Here is a 21,554-nt window from a genome sequence, read left to right as displayed (position 1 = left end):
TAGCCATAATATTAAGAACATTGTTTATTTCTCTTTAGTTTCAATTAGTATTGTATAAACATTTATTTTTGTACCTAACATTGAATACCTCTAAGTTTTTCATAGTAAGATGTGGATAGCGTATCTGACTACAATTTTATTAGACTTAATTGTTATTTCTTTATGTATCTACTTTGTAAGTTGTAGTTGTTTGCTTTTCCTAATAAAAAAAAAAAAAAAAAAATTGAATGTTATTATTATATTAAACTCTGTTTATTTTTAAATAAATATATAAAAATAATGGTCGTGATCATAATTAGTAGTCGTATCCAATAAATACTGTGATTTATTAACTATTTAACCCGTTCAGGATTTGACGCAAGGACCCACCGCCGTAACAATTGTAATATATATCTGAATTTAAGTAAGTTTGAGATAACTATAAGAAATTGTTCAATAAACGATAAACCATCATGACTACAGAGAAACAAGTTGATAAGTGAATGTAGTTTAGTTGTAACTTACAATACGTGGGTAACACTGAAAATGTTTAGAACTGGCCAGTTAGAAACATTGCTAATGAAAACTTTTTTTTAATTTCAATTTTAGAACTCTTTGGTAACCTTATATAGTATATTGCATTCATTTGTCACTTTTTTTGTGAATTGGCGGCAAATCTAAAACTCTTGTTACACGTGTAAATGAACCTAACGCTTCATTAAGAAATGCTAATCGCAGCCTATCATAGCTTTGTTGTTGAGTCAGCCCACAACGAAAGTCATAATATTGACCGAAAATTTTCTCGCGTTAGGTTCATTTACACGTGTAACAAGAGTTTTAGATTTGCCGCCAATTCACAAAAAAAGTGACAAATGAATGCAATATACTATATTAGGTTACCAAAGAGTTCTAAAATTGAAATTAAAAAAAAGTTTTCATTAGCAATGTTTCTAACTGGCCAGTTCTAAACATTTTCAGTGTTACCCACGTATTGTAAGTTACAACTAAACTACATTCACTTATCAACTTGTTTCTCTGTAGTCATGATGGTTTATCGTTTATTGAACAATTTCTTATAGTTATCTCAAACTTACTTAAATTCAGATATATATTACAATTGTTACGGCGGTGGGTCCTTGCGTCAAATCCTGAACGGGTTAAATAGTTAATAAATCACAGTATTTATTGGATACGACTACTAATTATGATCACGACCATTATGTTTATATATTTATTTAAAAATAAACAGAGTTTAATATAATAATAACATTCATATTTTTTTTTTTTTATTAGGAAAAGCAAACAACTACAACTTACAAAGTAGATACATAAAGAAATAACAATTAAGTCTAATAAAATTGTAGTCAGATACGCTATCCACATCTTACTATGAAAAACTTAGAGGTATTCAATGTTAGGTACAAAAATAAATGTTTATACAATACTAATTGAAACTAAAGAGAAATAAACAATGTTCTTAATATTATGGCTAGTTGGAGTAAATTAAATTTATAGAAATCAAACAATTAATAAACACAAAAAGGAAAACAAAAGAAATAATTATCTACACAAATCTACACTAAATTATGACTATATATTCAGACAGACAGACAGACAATTCGGGTTTCGCACTAAAAAATCAACGGAAAACGCTGTAGACTTAGTAACAAAAATTATTTCTTCCAAACTAGATAAGCAGCAAGCATGTATCGGTGTATTTTTAGACCTCGCGAAGGCTTTTGATACAGTCTGTATTCCTATACTTTTACGAAAACTTGAGCTCCTAGGTATTCGAGGTAATTGCCTGAACTGGTTCAAAAGCTATTTAATGTGCCGAACTCAGTGTGTTATAGTGGATCATAAGAAAAGCAATCCAAGTACAATAGATTTTGGCGTCCCCCAAGGAAGTATATTAGGCCCCACGTTATTCCTTTTGTATATAAATGACATCAAAACTAAAGTATCCAGCTCTGACGTCATCTGTTATGCCGATGATACAGCTCTTTTATTTTACGGGAAAAACTGGGATACTGCACTACACACAGCGGAACAAGGAATGAGGAATATTGCAACTTGGCTACAAAATAATCTTCTCACTTTAAATCTCACTAAAACACAGTACATCTGTTTCCATAAAACGAAAACTTCATCCCCTTCCCACATTTTTGATATTAAAGTCCACACATGTCCTGTTGCTCTATCTGGCCCTTGCTCTTGCAATAGTATAAGTAGAACTACTCATATAAAATACTTAGGAGTCGTCATGGACGAAAACTTAAACTTTAAGCAACATGTTAATACAACAGCGAAAAGAGTCCGCAAGCTGATCTATATTTTTAAGAACTTACGCGCTTCGGCATCTTTAAATCTGCTAAAAACCATTTATTTTGCAATCGGTCAATCTGTATTATCTTATTGTATCACCGTATGGGGAGGGGCGGCTACTTCACACATGATACTCTTAGAAAGAGCACAGAGAGCTGTCCTTAAAGTGATTTTTAAAAAACCTATTAGATACCCAACACATAAACTATATAAAGACTTAGAACTTCTTTCTGTCCGAGGTATATTTATCTTGCGTGTTATGACAAGCATGCATAAGGAGGTCTTGAATTTGCCTAATTATAAAAACCTACTAGATAGCCGTTCGTACAAGATTCCAACACCAATAATAAATACAACATTTGCAAGTAGATTTAGCCCATTCTTACATACATATATATACAACAAGGTAAATTTAAAATGTTCTATTAAAAATTGCTCGGTCCATCAGGTCAAATTTAAAATACAGAGATGGCTACACACACTCACTTATGCAGACATGGAAGCTATTCTTAAAGTGATAGCTTAGCATTCATATAATGTTAATACTTTGTAACATGATTAAGCAGATACTAACACTCACTCACACCCACCCTCACACACACACACACACATACACACACACCCAGAGACACACACGTGTACACACACACATATACAGAGTGCACTTTTTGACCTTTCGGTTCATATTGTTAACCTTAGGATGTAAAATGGTTGCCTACAGGAAAGGCTACGCCTAGTGTAGGGACCAAATATAATGTAATATTATGTGATAAAGTGTCTGTATATAATAAATAAATAAATAAATAAAATAAATAAAAATAAATAAATAATCGAAAAGGTACCTATGATGTGGAAACATAAGATAACTATTACACAGCCATTACTTTTTCTTGTTCAATCTCTAGATTCTTAGAATCTCCATTAGCAATTCAAATTATTTCCTTTATTTCTAATTTTATATTATACTAGCTGACCCAGCAAATGTTGTATTGCCGATATTAAAACCGCGATACAAAAGTAACTGTTGATCGTAGATGGATGAAAATTTGAAGTTGTATGTATTTTTTAATGCTGACTCATAATCAAACAAAATAAAAAAATATTAAAAAAAAATTGGTGTGAACCACCCTTAACATTTATTGGGATGAAAAATAGATGTTGTCCGATTCTCAGACCTACCCAATATGCACTCAAAATTTCATGAGAATCGGTCCAGCCGTTTCGAAGGAGTTTAACTACAAACACCGCGACATGAGAATTTTATATATATTAGATAAAACACAAACTGGCAAGTCAACAAATGTTTATTCAAATAGGTTTGAAATAAGCGCTTTTAATAATAATAATAATACTTTATTTCATTTTCTTTTACACTCCACTGCAAATAACTTAAATTACTAAATGTACAATATTTATTACATAATTCTATTACAAATTACATATACAATGATATTAACCTAAAGTACTTATGATGTTCAGTAGGTATTTAAAAGAATGTATGTAAATAAATCAAATATTATCCAGTATTTTTTTTTTAATTTGGCACTTGAACTGGCTCTCGGATAAATGGAAAATGTCAACACTAATGAATTCTTTGTTGTAATTGTCAACTAATTGATGCAGAGGTGATCTTATTCCTGCATTAGTACGAAATTTACCTGTTGCAAAAAGTTTACGATTACACAGTCCTCGGATATGGGCTGTTCTAGGAATAACATAATTTAATTTGTTGGTCAATTCTGTACAATTAAATTTGCTATGTATAATGCCGTGCAGAAACATACATTGAAGAAGTTTGCGCCTTGATTGAAGGGATAGTAGTTTATACTTATCTATCAAATCTGCGTACGACATATTGTAATTGCCATAGCATCTGTAACTCATGGATCTTAAGAATTTACGTTGGACATTTTCTATCATTTCGTAATACTTTTTATAAAAAGGGTGCCAAATAGAAACGGCATATTCCAATTGGGAACGTACAAGGGATTTATATAAATGTAAAAAAGTATAGGGCTTCTTAAAGTCAATGGATGTTCTCATGATAAATCCATACATTTTGAAAGCAGTGTTAACAATTTTGTCAATATGAAGATTTAAGTGTAATTTATTATCCAAGATAACTCCTAGGTCCCTAACAGATAAAACTTTACTCAACGTAACATTAGAAAGAGAATAATTATAATTAATAATGCATTTTTTTTTTGAAAAGTTGATAGAATTACATTTATGTAGGCTTAATGTTAATTTATTCTTTCTGCAATAATCAGATAATCTATTTAGGTCCTGTTGGATTAACTCACAATCGTTGAGGTTTGTAATTGACTTGAATATTTTTAGATCATCAGCATATAGTAAAAATTTACAATTATCAAAACACTGCTTTATGTCATTAATATAAATAATAAACAGGAGAGGTCCAAGTAGACATCTATACTTTCAGACCTAAATCCATTAATAACTACTTTTTGAGTTCTTTTTGTAATATAAGAAGAAAACCAGCGTAACAAATTACCACGTATACCATTAAAAGCAATTTTACCTAACAAAATTTCATGGTCCACCTTGTCAAATGCCTTCATAAAATCAGTATAAATCACATCTGTTTGAACGTTATTGTCCATATTATTAAATAGAAGAGAAGTGAAATTAATTAGGTTGGTAATAGTAGATCGCTTTTTAACAAAACCATGTTGCTCCTCTAAAATTGTACTATGGACAACAGGATAAAGTTCATTATGAACAAGTCGTTCAAAAACCTTTGCTACTTCGCATAAAATAGAAACGGGACGATAGTTTTCCACTAAATGTTTAGAGCCGCTCTTATGAACTGGTCCAATGTTTGCACGTTTCCATACTTCAGGGAATAGGGGATATGGTAAGTGATGTCTCAGTTATAGGCGACAATGACATGCTATTCAACTAAATTAAGCCACAAAATAAAATGTAAAAACAACTGTAATAAATTATGTATCTGCAAAAAATAATCTAAATATAAGTTAGGTAACATAAGAATAGATCGAGGCTTAAATTATGTAAATTGTGATCAAATATGTCAACTTCATCGTGATGTCTGTTATCTTCCCTGGTAATTCTATTCAAGGGAGAGAAATATTTAAAATTAGATCCTGCAGAGTTACAGACAAAAGGATTATATTTTTTACACGCTCTCGGTTGACTTTTTGGAACAGCGAGGTTTAGTTTCGATATAAGATGAGGAGAATCAATAATATTATGTAGTAATTTAAAGAGGAACATACTGTCGAGCAATATTCTACGGGACTTAAGTGAAGTTAAGGTGGAAATACTGCAGTCTACTTGTATAAGAAGGATTTCTTTTCCCTAGATTACAGCTATAAAATAAATGCCAGAGAAACCTCTTCTGAACTAATTCCAAACGTTTGTTATATACATCGTAATGCGGGTTCCTAACGACCGGACAATATTCTAAAGTGCTCCGCACAAGAGCATTATAAATGGTGATTTTCGTTGTGGGCCTTTTAAAGGGCTTGGAGTTGCGTAACTCAAAGCCTAGAGTCTGAAAGCTTTCTTTAGTAATTGCATCAATGTGGGAGTTGAACTGTAACCTGTTGTCCATGATTACTCGTAGATCCCTAGCAACGTCAAAGCGCGGTCGAAACACAACTGAACGAAAACTCTGCCTAATAGACGCGAAGGCAGAATTTTTCTTCAGACAATTTTTGAGGGTGATAGTGAGTGTAGTTGTTTATTGTAAGTTATTATGTTAGTCACAGATGAGTAGGTGTAGGCCGTACTTCAACTTTCACTGATAATGGTTTTGTCGCGGACCCAGAGAAAACGATATCTGCTGCATCATTACACTTTTTATATTTATTATTGAGCGTGAAATTATTTGCTTTTTCTACTAGAGTTGTATAACATAAATAGTTTTAAAAGCCTATGTAGTTTGGGAGAAGTGTTCACGGACTTTGAGGTCTGAGCAGGAAATGTCGACAACGACCTGTATGTCGCACCTCATAATGAAACTCGTGACCCATTTGCGTCTCCGGTAGCCCATATGATGGCAGTTTGGCATACTCGATAAAGTACAGACCAACTACCAAAAGGGCTAGTGGTTAGTGACACTGTCCACAGTGCCAGAGGTTCCTGGTTCCAGGTGGGCGCAAACATGTTCTCTTCCGAGTCATGGATGTTTATATGTATTTATGTATTATGTTTAAGTAAATACCCTTAGTCGCCTCTTACGACACCCTTGGGTCAGGGACTTCCCTATTTTTGTAATGCCCCGGGGACGCACAGGGCATCATCCTCTAGAGTATCCTCTAGATATTCTGAGCTAGAGGTAAGTTAGTGATAACTGTTCACTAATAACCAACTAAAGACAAATATAATAAATATAAAGTGTGTGGAACGAAGGAGACAGACCAGTTCACGGACATAAATATTGTCAACTTGTACTCAAATTCTTTGCAACAAGATTTTTTTATAACAACCGCTAAGGGGCCATCCCTACACTACATCACACAATTTCATGATCTTGTGACCTCTCCCCGATCCTTTTCAGATGTAGAGAGGGGCTACCTAGTATGATGTCACATATTTCATAATTTTATATTTAGAAATTATTAAAACAGTTTAATAGTTATTTATTACTCATAATGAACATGGAAAAAACCAAAGTAATGAAAAACGTGGAAGAACATATGAATTTAATGATAGATGATTATATATTAGAAGAAGTAAATGAATACACATACCTCGGTCAAACAGTAACATTTAAGGGTTGGCAAGACAGAGAAAGAAAAGAGGATACAACTAGGATGGAATAAATTTTGGGCACTGAAACATATACTAAAAAACAAAGACGTTCCTTTCAGCTTAAAATCAAAAACATTTAACAGCTGTATCGCTCCCTCGCTAACATATGGCTGCCAAACCTGGGCGCTCAATAAACACCAAGCGAAAAGACTAAAAGTGACGCAAAGAAATATGGAAAGAAACTTATTATGTATTAGACTATAAGACAAAATAACAAAGAATTAAATACGGAAAAAAAGTAAACTTAAAGACATAATACGAATCGCAAAAAGTGCAAAATGGAATTGGGCAGGCCATATATCAAGGGCCGGTAACGAAAGATGGAGCAGTATAGCATCAAACTGGTACCCATTAGACGCCAAAAGAAGAAGAGGTAGACCTGGTACTAGATGGAGAGACGACCTAGTAAATTACGATGGATTGATGTGGTCGCGCACAACATACAATAAGGACCAATGGAAAAAGAAGGGGGAGGACTTTGCTGAGCAGTGGGATGATATATAAAAATATTGTAAATAAATTAGTAATAGTTTTAATATTGTAATAGGCTTTAATAAATAAATAAATAAATAGTTATTTATTATATTTTAATTATTTTTCAATAAAATATATCAACTATATTCAACATATATCTCAAACATAGGCATGAAAATTAACTACAATAAAAAAAAATACAATATAATATTAACTAAAATTAATAAAATACAATTTCTAAGTTTAGAAGGTATGTAGTATAAATTTAGTATTGTAATATATATAAGATATTATATTTTGAAAAAATGTGATGTCACATAATTCGGGGAGGGGCCTTGCCCCTTGCCACACAAATGTCACACTACGTCGATCCCCTCCCTCCCCATATCGTGTGCATCTCCCCATAAATTATGCATCCGTACTCCGGGCCATAAAATATATCACTTGCTATTTCATACCTTCCACCCACTATCAAACAAGTAGAGACGTGAATCATTAGTGGAAACTCGCACAGATATAGTCGCAAACATAAAACAGTATCATTCGCTCATCGATGCGCAGCCGCATGGCAAACACCAACACAACAGAGTATGCAATTTATTGTTGAGAATCAAGTGCTCTTGGGCCGCGTAGTAGGGCTGAACTTAAATCATAATTTCAACTACTGCTTTCAAGTAAATTGGCCCAGCGGGAGCGTGAGTTCGAAATTTCGAACCCCACCAAGGCTTTTGTTTATTACATTATATTTTTATTTTATGAATTAGTAAATCATAATACATTTAATTTTTTTTCTTTAGATTATTATGCTGACACTCGACTGCGCACCGCACAAATGTTTCTGTCATAGTATCACCGAGATACTATCGACCATCTGCCTCCTTAGGACCTTTGACTTTATCAGTCACATCGCTAGAAAGAAAAGCGACAACAAAAAAAGCTTCTGGTAAAAGGGAAAATACAAGGTAAGCTACCGAGAAGCAGAAGTCCGATGCGGTGGAGCGATCGCGCTAGTGAAAACGTCCACGAAGCTATACCCATTACCGAAGCCCGTAACAAATGGAAAGCGATCGTCCGGAATAATTCGTGGAGGCCACGACCCTCAGCAATGAGGAAAACGACACAAAGAGGAGGAAGATTCTGATGATATTTTGTGAAAAGAGTTTCAACTGCAGCTGAATTTTTTCCAGACAGTAATATCGCCAACATATCTCTTCACAAATTCTCGCGATAGGCTTCTTAACTTTAAAATTTTTTTAACAAAAAACAACCGACTTCAAAAACACTATTCCAAAACAATAGATATATTTTTAGATTAAATTAATTAGATTGTATAAAAATACGCAATTATTTTTATACTTTTTAGTGCATATTATATCTATTCTTTTGGAAGTGTTTTTGAAGTCGGTTGTTTTTTGTTAAAAAAAGATATTTTTTGATATTTAGAGAATTTGAAGTACATTAATTAACAATTTGTCTAAATATGTGTATAAATAAGATTCGGCCGAGTATCGTTAATTTGTTCCTAAGAATTAAAGAGTTCCGTTACTTTGTCATGGATTCCGTAATCAGAAGTTAACCAAACTCTCACCAAACTATCTTTGAAGTATATCCTGTCCAATAAAAAAGAATCATCGAAATCGGTTGGCGCAATATTGAGTTATTCGTAAATTTATCATCCACTTTGCTATACCTATTATGTATAGCAAATTTAAGATTTTTATGGTTTTTCGTGGATGCCATTGTCAGATGTGGACCAAAATACAATGGGACCACACGGGTAGCACCAGCTTTTAAATAAAAAAAATAATTATCAAAATCGGTTCTCCCAGTCGAAAGTTTTGAGGTAACAAACATAATAAGCGTGGGGTGCTTTTTAAGATATTATTAAAATAATAATTCTTCTACACCCCACGCTTTATTTACAATAAAATATATTTTTTTTTACACTATTTTCAATTTAAATTTATTTTCTATTTTTTAGTTGAATTTTATATAAAGCGTGCTTTTTAGTTTTTTTTAACTATTATTTATTTTTCATTTTTTAGTCAAATTAGTGTAATGTCATCGGTCTTCGATAAATCTACAAAGTTTGAACGAAATCTAGCCGTTTAAAGTGGGTCAAAATCGCGCCCAAAGAAGTCGGTTGCAAACATACAAACATACATACAAAGATACAGGTGAAGCTATAAAAAGCTATAAAGCGTCTAAAAAAAATACCGACGAATTGAGAACATCCTCCTTTTTTGAAGTCGGTTAAAAATAAAGCAGCGTACAACACCAACTGATAGTGTTACCGGTTTGCGAGAGTCCGCTCTAAAATAAATTTAGATCAGTGTAATATAGCAGATATTCTCTTATTACTCATCCCCAGTAAAAGGTTACTAGGACCGTAACACCAACTGAATTTCAACTGAAATAGTTAACGTGAATCATTCGCACTTACTCGCTTACAAGATAACGTCAAACACCAATGATCACTAAACAGAGGCTACAACATATTTGCGGCTTTATTTTATGGCTTGATTCACTTATGCACCTAACAATATATAGTAAAGTCCTTCAGTGACTAAAAGTTAAAAAGTTTTAAAACATTCTTTTTATTCGACCGCCGCGAAATTTTAACATATTTTCATAGCTATACTAAAATGTACATCGCAACATTAGGACATAATATTATTATTTGAATAGCAGAAAAGCAAAAATAATATCTAAAGACCACAACACGACCAAACAAGCCTTGTTAATTATACGAAATACAATTTGATGTTGTTCTATTTTCATAATTATTCTTCCAACTAAAAAATACAATCATGCTTATAAATACTTAAATAAATCAGCTTTACATTGTTTGTTTGTCATTCTCATTAGCATTTAAACGTGGCCGGGTCTGTATTTTAAACGCTTATTTCTTTCAAAGCCATTCTGAATCCTAATGTATTATAAAATTCTAATTGTGTATTTAATATTAATATTATAAATGCGAAAGTTTGTGAGTGTGTGTGTACGTTTTACTTAAACTTAACCATTATATAGCTTACACATCAGAATAACACATAGGTTATAATTTAGAAAAATGTAGTGTGTATTATCCAAAATATAAGAAAAAATGTCAAGAAGTAGGAAAAAAATCTGTAATCTGCGAGCTATTCATGTTTGCTCAGCAAAGCCCGCAGGAGTTACAAATGTGTAGTATGTATATACTACAACACACCTATAATAACACCGAAAATAAAATGATTAATAATTTTACTCTAAAATGTAATCATAAATCATTTGATTACATTGTGATGTAAAATTATTGTGAAAAAGCATTAATCGAAAACACGTGTATGTGTACCGAGCCGTATAAATACGGCCATACTGTCGCCACTCGAGGCAGTCGTGCTGGGGCTGTCGTACGGTACGAACTTCTCGGCTTGATACAGCGAGGCTCAAACGATAGAATACCACCAAGTACCTTGGCTATCATTATTTATAGCTATTGTCTGTGTGTCGGTTACATAGTTGGTGAGATCTTTACATTTACTAGACAAGGGTGGAACATTTGGTCAGGTTCAACCGAAGGAGGTGATAAAGGAACATGTCACAATGTTAAACTACATAGTGTTTACGTTTTTATTACATTTTATGAAATAAATTTCAATAATTTTTGTATTTTCATGTTTAATGGATCCAACGGTGTGTCACTGGCTCGGGGTACTGCAAAGTGGAAACTGCATTTGCTGCTAGCCTGGCGTGATGCGTAGGGTCTACTGCAGAGGCGTGGCTCATCGTGAGGCATCTGCTTTTGACGCTGCGGTGTGGTTATGTAAAGTGGCACCTGTACATGCTTATTTGCGCTGATAGACGCCCATACTTTGGTATTCATGGTGTTCATGCACCGTGTTGTTTTATTAGTGTTGCAGGAGGAAGGCAAGATTGTTTTTGAAGGGCGCGCCATGACACTCACGATCTCTGCGAATATCAACAAATCGCTGGGAGGTAGCAGGCATGCGTGGCTTGCTCACACGTTTCGAAATCGTAAAATCTGCATGTTAATTCTGACCGAAATAAATTGTTTTTTTTTTATGGAATATAGTTTATAATTCCTATTAGTGAGATTATCATAAAAAAACATAGTCCCAATTTAACACATAACTGGAGAACGACTGGGCCAATTTTCATGATTTTAAATTTGTTGTTCCTCCGTTCCCAATAGCAAAATAATATAAAAAAAAATAATATAGACGAATATATAATTCTTTCCAATAATGATTATCTCTGGATCTACTGAAGCGATTATAAAATTTCTGTTACCAATAGAAAGCCCCATTTCATGTGAGTGTCATAGGGTATATTATATTAACCCGAAGATGAAAAGACTTTTTCGTGGGAGTTGGATTTAACCTCCTGTTTGCCATATGGCAACGGCATGAGACCACCGTTTAGTACTCTGTTATTTGTTTAGCACACAAGACTTAATGTCTTAAGTAAGTCGGAGAAAAAACGGTCGAACACTAAAAATAATTTATATGGCAAAACAACGTTTGCCGGGTCAGCTAGTATATTAAATAATTGTAATTGTTTATAAATTACTCTGGTAAATTTTCCTCTGACTGCGCTCCCTCAGGCAACTTGAGCCGACTTGGCAGTAGATAGCTCATTCTCATTCCTACAAAAAAAGTGATCAGCACGCCAAAATAAGTTTTCACTTCAATACTTATAAGTCATAGTCCGGAACTTAAACTTATGTATAGCATAATGGAGAGAAAAGTTTAATTTTATCTGCTTTAAGAAAGTGCCCCGAAAATCCAATCCATCAGGTATAGCAATAAGTGTGTAACTTGTAGACGTTTTCCAGACCATAACGATTCGAACATAAACAGAATTACTGGACGTAAATCATTAGTGGGAACTGGAACAAATATAGTCACAAACATAAACACAACACAATCATTCGCTCATCGCAGCGCGTGCGACGTGCCAAAGACTAATCCTAATTACAGATCGTTCATTTCATTTCTTGTTTTGTATTCAATATGGAAGGATGTTGGAAAGCTAAACTTTTGAATCAATCAACATAGTATGAAGTCATAAAGGTTAGATTATGCTTTATTATCTCAACTTTAATCGTATCATTGATTTGAGTATTTCCTATAATTATGACCTTTATATTAAATAAAATAAGCCTTAACTGCTATTCACAAATATTAAAAATGATATTGAACTAAATAGAAACTTAAATCTAAATTATATGTTAACTTAAAGAGCTTGTCTATCAACAAAGGCCTCCTCTAAAGATTTCTACGCCTCTCCGTATTTCGCTATTGGGATCCATTTAGGTCCAGGGATCTTTTTACTTCATTTTCCCAGCCTTTAGTTTGTCACCCTTTTCTTCTACTACCATCTCTTGGATACCAGCCTGTTATTATTTTAGTCAATTTTTCTTGTCTTTCTCTTAACATGTGTCCTATTCATCGCCATTTAAGTGTTCTTCATATTGAATTGGCGTCTTTGAATTTAGTCATACTTTTTATATCTTTCAATTTTACTTTATCTCTTCTTTTAACTCCAATTACGCTTCTTTGTATGCTGTTATGACAGACATTTATTTTATTAGATAATAGTTCGGTTAAGTCCCATGTCTGACAATCATAGGTCTAGTGGGGTAAGATCGACATATTATAAACCTTTCCTTTATCTTTAATTGGCAAGAGTTCGTCATGATTTTTGTTTTTGAGGTGTTCATGGATAGTCCTGCTTTGGCACTTTGATCTGCTAGTTGTCGCAACATTTGCTCTAACTTTCGTGGGCACTCAGAAAATAGTACCAAATTATCCGCAAAGCTTAATTAATTTCTTAATTTCTCGTCCCTTACGTTAATTGCACTTTCACTCCAATCTTAATCCCTAAAAATCATCTGCTGAGAATAATTTGGGTAAGATAAGGTCTCCTTGTCAGACTCCTCGCTCTATAGGGAACTATTCTCCTGATTTTTTCAATCTAATTTGCAGAAGCAGAAGAAGTACTGCACTTCTGGAATAAACGTTATTAAAATGTTTATGTATTTTTCTTCTATTCCTTGATGATGTAGTGCTTCCCACATATAATTGTGTTCCAAGGAATCAAAGGCCTTGTTTAATAGTTTTTCTTATATTCTTTGTATTTTTGCAGGATTTGTCTCAGGACATATGTGATTTATGCTCGAGCAACTTGTTCTTTTGGTTGATTAGTAGTGCTTGCTTTCTTATCCTTTTTAATCATTTCTTATATCTTAATAATAATTGTTTCCAAGTCTGTATTAGTTGTCTTGTATTTATGAATGTTGAATTTGTTGTCACCGTGTTCAAACTCCTTGTTTTAGTTTTTAATCAATTTAAAAAAAATATTCATATCTTTCTTCCATAGGTGTGATTTCGCCCTTGCATTTTTCTGCTATGTCTAGCAGAGCAATAAGTTCAGTCATAAGCATATCGTTATTTCCAGTACACACCAGAGTAGAATGATAATTTTGCCATCTTCTCTTCCTTTTTATGGGTATTCCTGTTAGTGTCGCACGGACCATTTTATGATCTGTATGAAAGTAAGGGTTTTGAATAATTGAAACATCCTTGAAGATTTTACTATTATTAGATATGATATAGTCAATTTCATTTCTATGATGACCATTGGGAGAGATTCATGTCGATTTCTTTGTTGTCTTGTTGTGTAAAAACTGTTGAAACCTTAATATTAGAGCTCATTTAAAACGTAAATTTTAAAAATACAAAAATAGGTACACAATATAGCTAATGATGGTTTTGGAACACTTTGCTGTTAAATGAGCAAGGCATTACATTTTTCACTTCTTAGTTCATACACAGTCAGTTTCTGCGGCTAGTATGATAATATTATCTTTATTTTTCACAAATAATATTGTTTGACTTAAATGAGTACTTGATTTGTTTTTTACATGAATAGAATTTCCAGTTGTAGCAGAGACAGTAACCAACAAAATACGCCATGTATCACGTGGACAGAAAAAGAATCAGAAACAATTTGAAAGATCGTGACTAATTATAATAATGTTGCATCACGAACACAACGAAAAGTTATAATTAATAAAAACAAGAAATAAAAACAACAAATCTCACGTACATTCCTTCGTTTTATTTTATTTGTACTTCCTTATTAATTAATATTGTAATTTTCACAAATTTTTATTTTTCACCCGTTTGGCACTAAAACAATTGAGGATGATAATTGATTATTATGCGAGTGGAGATTCGATGATCATTCTAGATTTAGATAGAAATATAATGAAGATTTATTGTATCTGAGTTGTTTCTGTGTTGACATATGAATACTTGTATTAAAATATTAAGATTAGTAAGCAAATAATGCGTAATTCACATTAAAGTATTGTACACTATGACAGTTTTCGAAGGGAGTTAAAACATTTCTTAACGTAAATTACTCGCTGATAACGAATGAAAGATTTTCTAAAATCATTTAACCAATTTTTTTACTAATATATATTGGTTTTAATACATACTTTTAGGAATTGCATTTAAGTAAATTATATCGCAAGGTAAACATAAATTATCAATCAGATTTTAGAAACTTTCATTATGTTATAATACAATACAACGTTTTATGATACAATATAATATAAGTTATATGTTTGTTCAATGCTCTGTAAATGTTTCGTGATCAGGTAATTACCTGATTAAATATTTATAATTTTTTATGGGGTCATAAATTTCTTGCAGTCAGTCACATTAGTATGACAGTCTTGTAAACCTAGTTTTAAAGGTCTATCTACACGTAATATAGTGAAGGGTTCTCTAATGAAGGCTAAAGCATAAAATTAAAAACGTAAATTTAACATAATAAATAAGACCCGTATTCCAGAAGTAATCTCAATACGCATTAACCTATTAAATAAAATTCCATATCTACAAGATCAGATTATCTATGACAAGCGGGGTCAGCGACCTACAGTTGCATCGGTTCGTTAATTGTACCACAGTCAATTTTATTTCCCGAACCGACGTTTTTGATCTATTCTCGTGCCTAGAAACTCTAACATGTGGTCTAATTTTTTATTTTAACCACATATTATTTTATTATAGGTATCTGGTATACATCATCTTAAGACGAGCCCTTTCGGGTCTTGTCAGTATCGAACAACTGGTTGTCGGTTTGATTCCCACTTAGTATAAACAATATTTATAAACGCCTTAAAACTGTTTTATCAGTCGGTTCGATTCCCAGACGAGGCAAGTAATTTTTAGCAAATCTTTGAATGCAGAAGTATTTTTCAGTAAAATAGCCTATCTTCGATATTTAAGATACTTTCCCTTCATGTCCCATAACTTTGGGACACCCTGTATATAAATAGTATAAATATTTTTGAGATTTTGTTACTGATTGCCAGATTGGAGAGATGAAATATAGATTGATGATTTCTGTAATTATTTAATATAATCATGTTTATACAAAGTACCCCGCAAGTAAAAGAAAGACGCGGAAAACAATATCAAAGCAGAAGTTGTTTACTAGTTTTCACTAGTCTGAATTTGAAGTTACCATTGTGGGGGCCCCTCTATTGTGGAGGCCCCGATTGTCCACCTAAATTCGGCCACCGAGAGAGGCACAAAAGGAAAATTCCATTCGGAGGTCTTTCATCAGTCAGAGGTCTGGAACTAGTCGTTAACAACGCCTTTATGAATACTACTATAACAGCAGGGCTGAACACTTTCATTGTATGACACTGGCCTGTCAGACGTCACCCACGTCACGGCCCACATATAAGTATATAATTCAATAACAGACTCGCCAAGGTCTCGGAATCCATATTGAATGCACACGTTGTTTACTACCGCCAATACGAGATTTATATGTTCGAAATAGACTCTGTACGTCACTATACTTCACATGGCATTCAATTGCTATAAGATATTTGGACTAGCGATTGTAACAATATATATGTACATATGTACTGAGGACTAGAATGCGCCATCCGAACATTCACTCTGTTCGACTGAACTGCAATCAGTAAACCTTACTTTAACTTCACGCTAGAGCGCCCGAATCGACGCACTCACACATACACACGTTTTACACGGCCGCTAAGCAATCTTGGGGAGACAAAACTGTTGAGTGTCACGCCGCACGCCGCCGAGACTGCACAAAGCAGAATAATATTATTTCAATACTTTGGTAAGGAGCATGTCGCACTCGAGAATATTTTGATGTGCAGCGCCGCGAGCCGCAGCCCGCAGTGTGGCGACGCTCAGTGCGGTACGTGGCAACCGGCGCGTCGCTTTAGTAAGTGTACTGTTTAATGTTAACTTTATAGAATTTTGCCTTCGATATTCTGAACTAAGTGTGAAATCGTGCAGAGTCACTAAGAAGGCGAGGAATCAAATGCCTAGCTCAATAAATATTTGCATAGCGTGACCTTGTATATGAGCAATCCATTTTTTCTTATTTTTTTTTCTTCCTCGTTTTTCTATCGCCCATCTTGTAGCATTGCTCGCACGCTAATTGCCATACAAATGACGCGAGCTGCCGCTTACTAAAGTTGTAATGCGAGAGGTACGTCAGCGTCGTGCGTCAGCCTCTGAGCATTTCGTGCTGTATGAAATATTAAATACGGACGGACTCAGTTATATTCTCGATCGCCTCGGCCCTTCTTATCTCAAACAACGCAATGTAAAAGCTAATCTATATATAATTGTCTCAGCGGAATTAAGACAAAAGGAAATTATGTCCCGTCGCCGTGTCTTGATATAATCATTACTATAATTATTATGACATCCAACCATTAGTTACTGTAACATTGTCATTCCACATGCCACCAAACTTTATTTACTGGCCAATACAACCGGGTTCCTTTAACAAAAAACGTCCATGTCTACAATCGGTGACGCTCGTGTTACTCGCCGATTCCTCGGGTGTTATATGAGAGCATCGGTAGGGGTGATCACTTATCAGGTGTCCCCAACGCACGTCTCTGAACCCATAAAAATACTATCATTAACTGACACAAAACAATAAAGAAGTCTTTTATATCATTATCCAGATTCTTGGCGTAAAAATGAGTGGTACAGAATATATTCATACGCTGACGGAATCACGGAAGTATTTATTGAAAAAAAAAATACCTAATTTAACAAGAGAATTTCTTGATGCGTAACATACACGTCTTTTTATCTAAAGAAACAACGAAACGCAATCATTTCGTGCTCCACTGAATTTAACTAGACTTAAATAATTTAGACGGAGCTAACATTGAAATAACACGCGATTTTGGAACGAAGTTATATGCTGCTAAAATGGGCTTGATACTAGAAATTCTATTTTTATGATTTAAGGACTCTTAATATGACCCAGCTTTGATGTACATATGCAGATTAAAAAAAAATACTATATAGAATATAAAAAAAAATTAACATAACCGACTTCAAACAAACAATTCCAACACAATATCAATTAATCATTAAGAGAAAAATTTAAAGAAATAAACATTTTGACTGTTGCTTCTCAATACATTTTTGATAATGTTTTGTATGTTCAGAAGCACATTGAGGAATTTTCTAGAAACTGTGACATTCATAATGTTAACACGAGGAACAAACATAAACTTGTTATGCCTACTACTCGGTTGGGTCGAGTTAGTAAGTATTTTGTTGGGCGATGTATATGCTTCTACAATATGATCCCAAAAAATGTACAAAACAAATGTGTTACGAAATTTAAAAGAATTGTTAAAAAACGTTTGTGTGGGAAAGGTTATTATAGCATAAACGATTTTCTTAATGACACCACGGACTGGGAATGAAGCGAACACCCTCAGGCTATTTAATTATAAATGTTTATTGTACGATATTACATTGTAATCCATATTTTATATTTAAAAAAAAACCCGCTGAGTTTCTTGCGCCCATTCTTCTCAGGTCTGAGGCAGTCTCTTTTGAATGGGTGGTAGATTTTGACGTTCAATAAGTGATTTTAAATCCTATTTTGAATAAAAATATTTGAATTTGAATAGATATAATATGCACTAAAATGTAAAAAGATGTCTGCGTATTCTTATACAATTAAATTAATTAATCTAATTCTAGTTACGATTAATGTTATTTTTGGAATCGCTATCAGCCAAGGTAGGTGATTGTAATTATTGTTTTGGAATAGTTTATTTTTTTAATTGGTCGTTTTCTTTTTTTTTAGTGAATCTGAAGTAACTAGTAATTTGTGTAAATATGTGTGGACCTTGGTGTGTAGATTTAAAAAAAATGAAGAGCCTCGTTACATTGTCATGGCTCCAATATTCAGAAACTAACCAAACTAACCTTGCAGTATATCCTTTTCAATAAAATAAGAATCATCGAAATTAGTTCCTCCTTTGAAGTCTGTTAAAAATGACGAGAGGTCGTGGGTTCGAGTCCCGCATCGTTCATAATATTTTGTTTTTATAAATGGTAGTACTTTTATACTGATAAATAAAGCAATTGGTGCGAAATTATTCCCTAACCATTCTAAAATATTCAAAAATGCACAACGTTAATGTTCAAGTTTTCACTTCTGCCGGCACTCCCGGAGTGCAAGCCGTATTTTTTTTAAACTAGTCGTTAAGCCTTCTCTAGCCATGGATCATAAAGTACAGGGGAGACCGGGGCTGGATGTGACAGGGGTAGGTGGTTACAGTGACAATGGTCGAGAAACAGAGAACGCAATTCTGACTATAGAAAGGGATAAATACTCCTGCCACCACCGGCTACCACGCCACGAGAGCGAGTGGCGAAAGCATTTTTATGAGAGGAGCCCGGACGTATCGCCATTAAAATTTTAGATTAGTAAAATTTTGCACTTTTAGTGATATTGGTTGTGTCGTTGTTGTGATTTTTATGCGCTACTGCTTTCGTTTTCCAATGAATCTACGTTTATACAGCTATGTTTATTGACGTTTTCACAGCATAACCTTAAAAGGTCAGATTTGGCGTTGGGGCTAAAAGTTACATTTCCTCGAGGCAGGTTGTGATTTGTCACTACCTGCCCCGTAGTGCTTTATTGCCAACTGAGATAATTTGTGCTTAATTTTTTTTATCAAGCTTTTGTCTCTTTTTTGTACGAATAATATATATATGAAAAAATTTAGCATGGCAAAATATTTTGGATTATGTCTTATGTTGCTAATAAGATATTTAAAGAAAAGAAAAGATGCAGAAGAGAAGGACATACCCGTGGAATCTCGAACAGTCGGCTATCAGAAAAATGTTAAAGTTAATTTACTACCTACGGTAAGCAGTCTACAGATTGCATATACTAAGCAAGCTGTTTCATACAACTTATGTCGTACTGTCGAACTAAAACGCAATTATGACTATTAAGATCTACAGTGCCTACCTGGCCAGAACACCAATGCACGCCCCTGATTGTAATATCTATATTATCAAAAATATTGTACCAATATTATGTCATCGATAATTTCTTTCAGAATAAATAAAATCACCAAGATATCTACCAAGGTATTAAGTCTCATAAATCAAAATCAAATAGATACATGCTCCGTCTAAACATAAATTATCTTGTATTATATACATTAAGAGATGCTAAAGAAAAATATACCGTATAGCCACATAATCAGATTATATTTTCACTACAAAGGTGTCTTAACGAAATTTTCCTTCCTGATCTACGGAACATAGATCTCCGTTGCCTTGATGAAACCTGATATGGCCATGTAGGCCATAAACAAATACGTACAAGTTATTGACACTAATGGCAGTTTGATACCGAATATCCAAAAGGTGACCACGGGCCCCATTAAATACCTACCACTAGGTATCTAAATACCACAGTATCTAAAATAAAATAAGTAGTTAAATGCTGCTATTAATGTGCAACAACAAAATTGACTGCCCTCAACTAACATGCAATTTTCGAGTCCCGAATATCCGTACAAGGCATAATACCCTTTTTAATGTCCCAATTACTCGCTCTATGCCCAGACTGCGGTGGTCTGCCGTACCCTTAAGATATATTCTTCCATACTAAAAATTCTTACAAAAAGCAAATAATTTTAAATATATTATAATCGAGTAGAGATAATTAGGTACTTAAGACATACGCACATACACATACACACACAACCACAGCACAAAATCTTAATAAGTATTATAGTAAACAATAATTACTATACTTTAAATAGTGTGAACCTGTAATTGACAACCGGCCAACGCGTTATCATTTTGTTATTAGTTTACTTTTCATGTGCTATTGGTCTAATAGTTAAAAAAAATGTGTAAATCTTACTTGATAGAGAGATATTCAATTTTAATATATTTTCACATAAAATGTTTCTTGACCATGGTTTTTCCCACCCTCACAGCCTCCTACAGCGTCAAATAAATGCTCTTTTGAGGAGTCCTGTATAGCAACTATCATTTATCATCGCAGCAGCCACCCGGACAAGGACTTATAAACATTCTAAGGACATTATAGGCTTTGGTATACTTCTTAGTTAAGAATATCTAATTGGCTACACTTTTGTTCGTATTGTATCGCTGCTTAAATCATTATAATAGGAATCATAGATCTGCGTTGCCTTGACGAAACTAGATACGACCGACTTGGCCATAAATAAAAGATGACAATAAACCTTCAATGTCACTTTGTTTCACAAGTACAAGACGTTTACCTGATGGTAACTCGTAAATAACTAAGTATTCAATTTATAAGCGAAACAAGAACTATATGTCGTATTTTATTAAATTGACTTCAAAAACCAACAATACACCGAGGGATATAAATAAATCCGCATAAAATTTTTGGGTTTCGCACTCGTAAAAGTAACACAGTTTTAAAAAATGTTTGGAATGGCCAATCCACGCTGATAATAAGTGTTCTACACCCAAATATACCATACTAGCAGACCCGGCAAACGTTGTTTTGTCATATAAAGTATAATTCACGCGATAGTTTTATAAATAGCCTATGTGTTATTCTGG

At 33.5% G+C, this 21,554-nt stretch overlaps 1 protein-coding gene across 1 annotated transcript in view; it reads right to left on the bottom strand.

Moving 5' to 3' along the window:
- Window positions 1-21,554, bottom strand: part of LOC126976075 (pleckstrin homology-like domain family B member 1) — a 111,645-nt gene that overhangs the window by 65,918 nt on the left and 24,173 nt on the right. The gene's annotated exons all lie outside the window — the stretch shown is intronic.

Source organism: Leptidea sinapis, chromosome 39 (assembly GCF_905404315.1).
Source record: "Leptidea sinapis chromosome 39, ilLepSina1.1, whole genome shotgun sequence".
NCBI classification, from domain to species: Eukaryota; Metazoa; Arthropoda; class Insecta; order Lepidoptera; family Pieridae; genus Leptidea; species Leptidea sinapis.
This window is presented reverse-complemented; position numbering and strand designations above follow the sequence as displayed.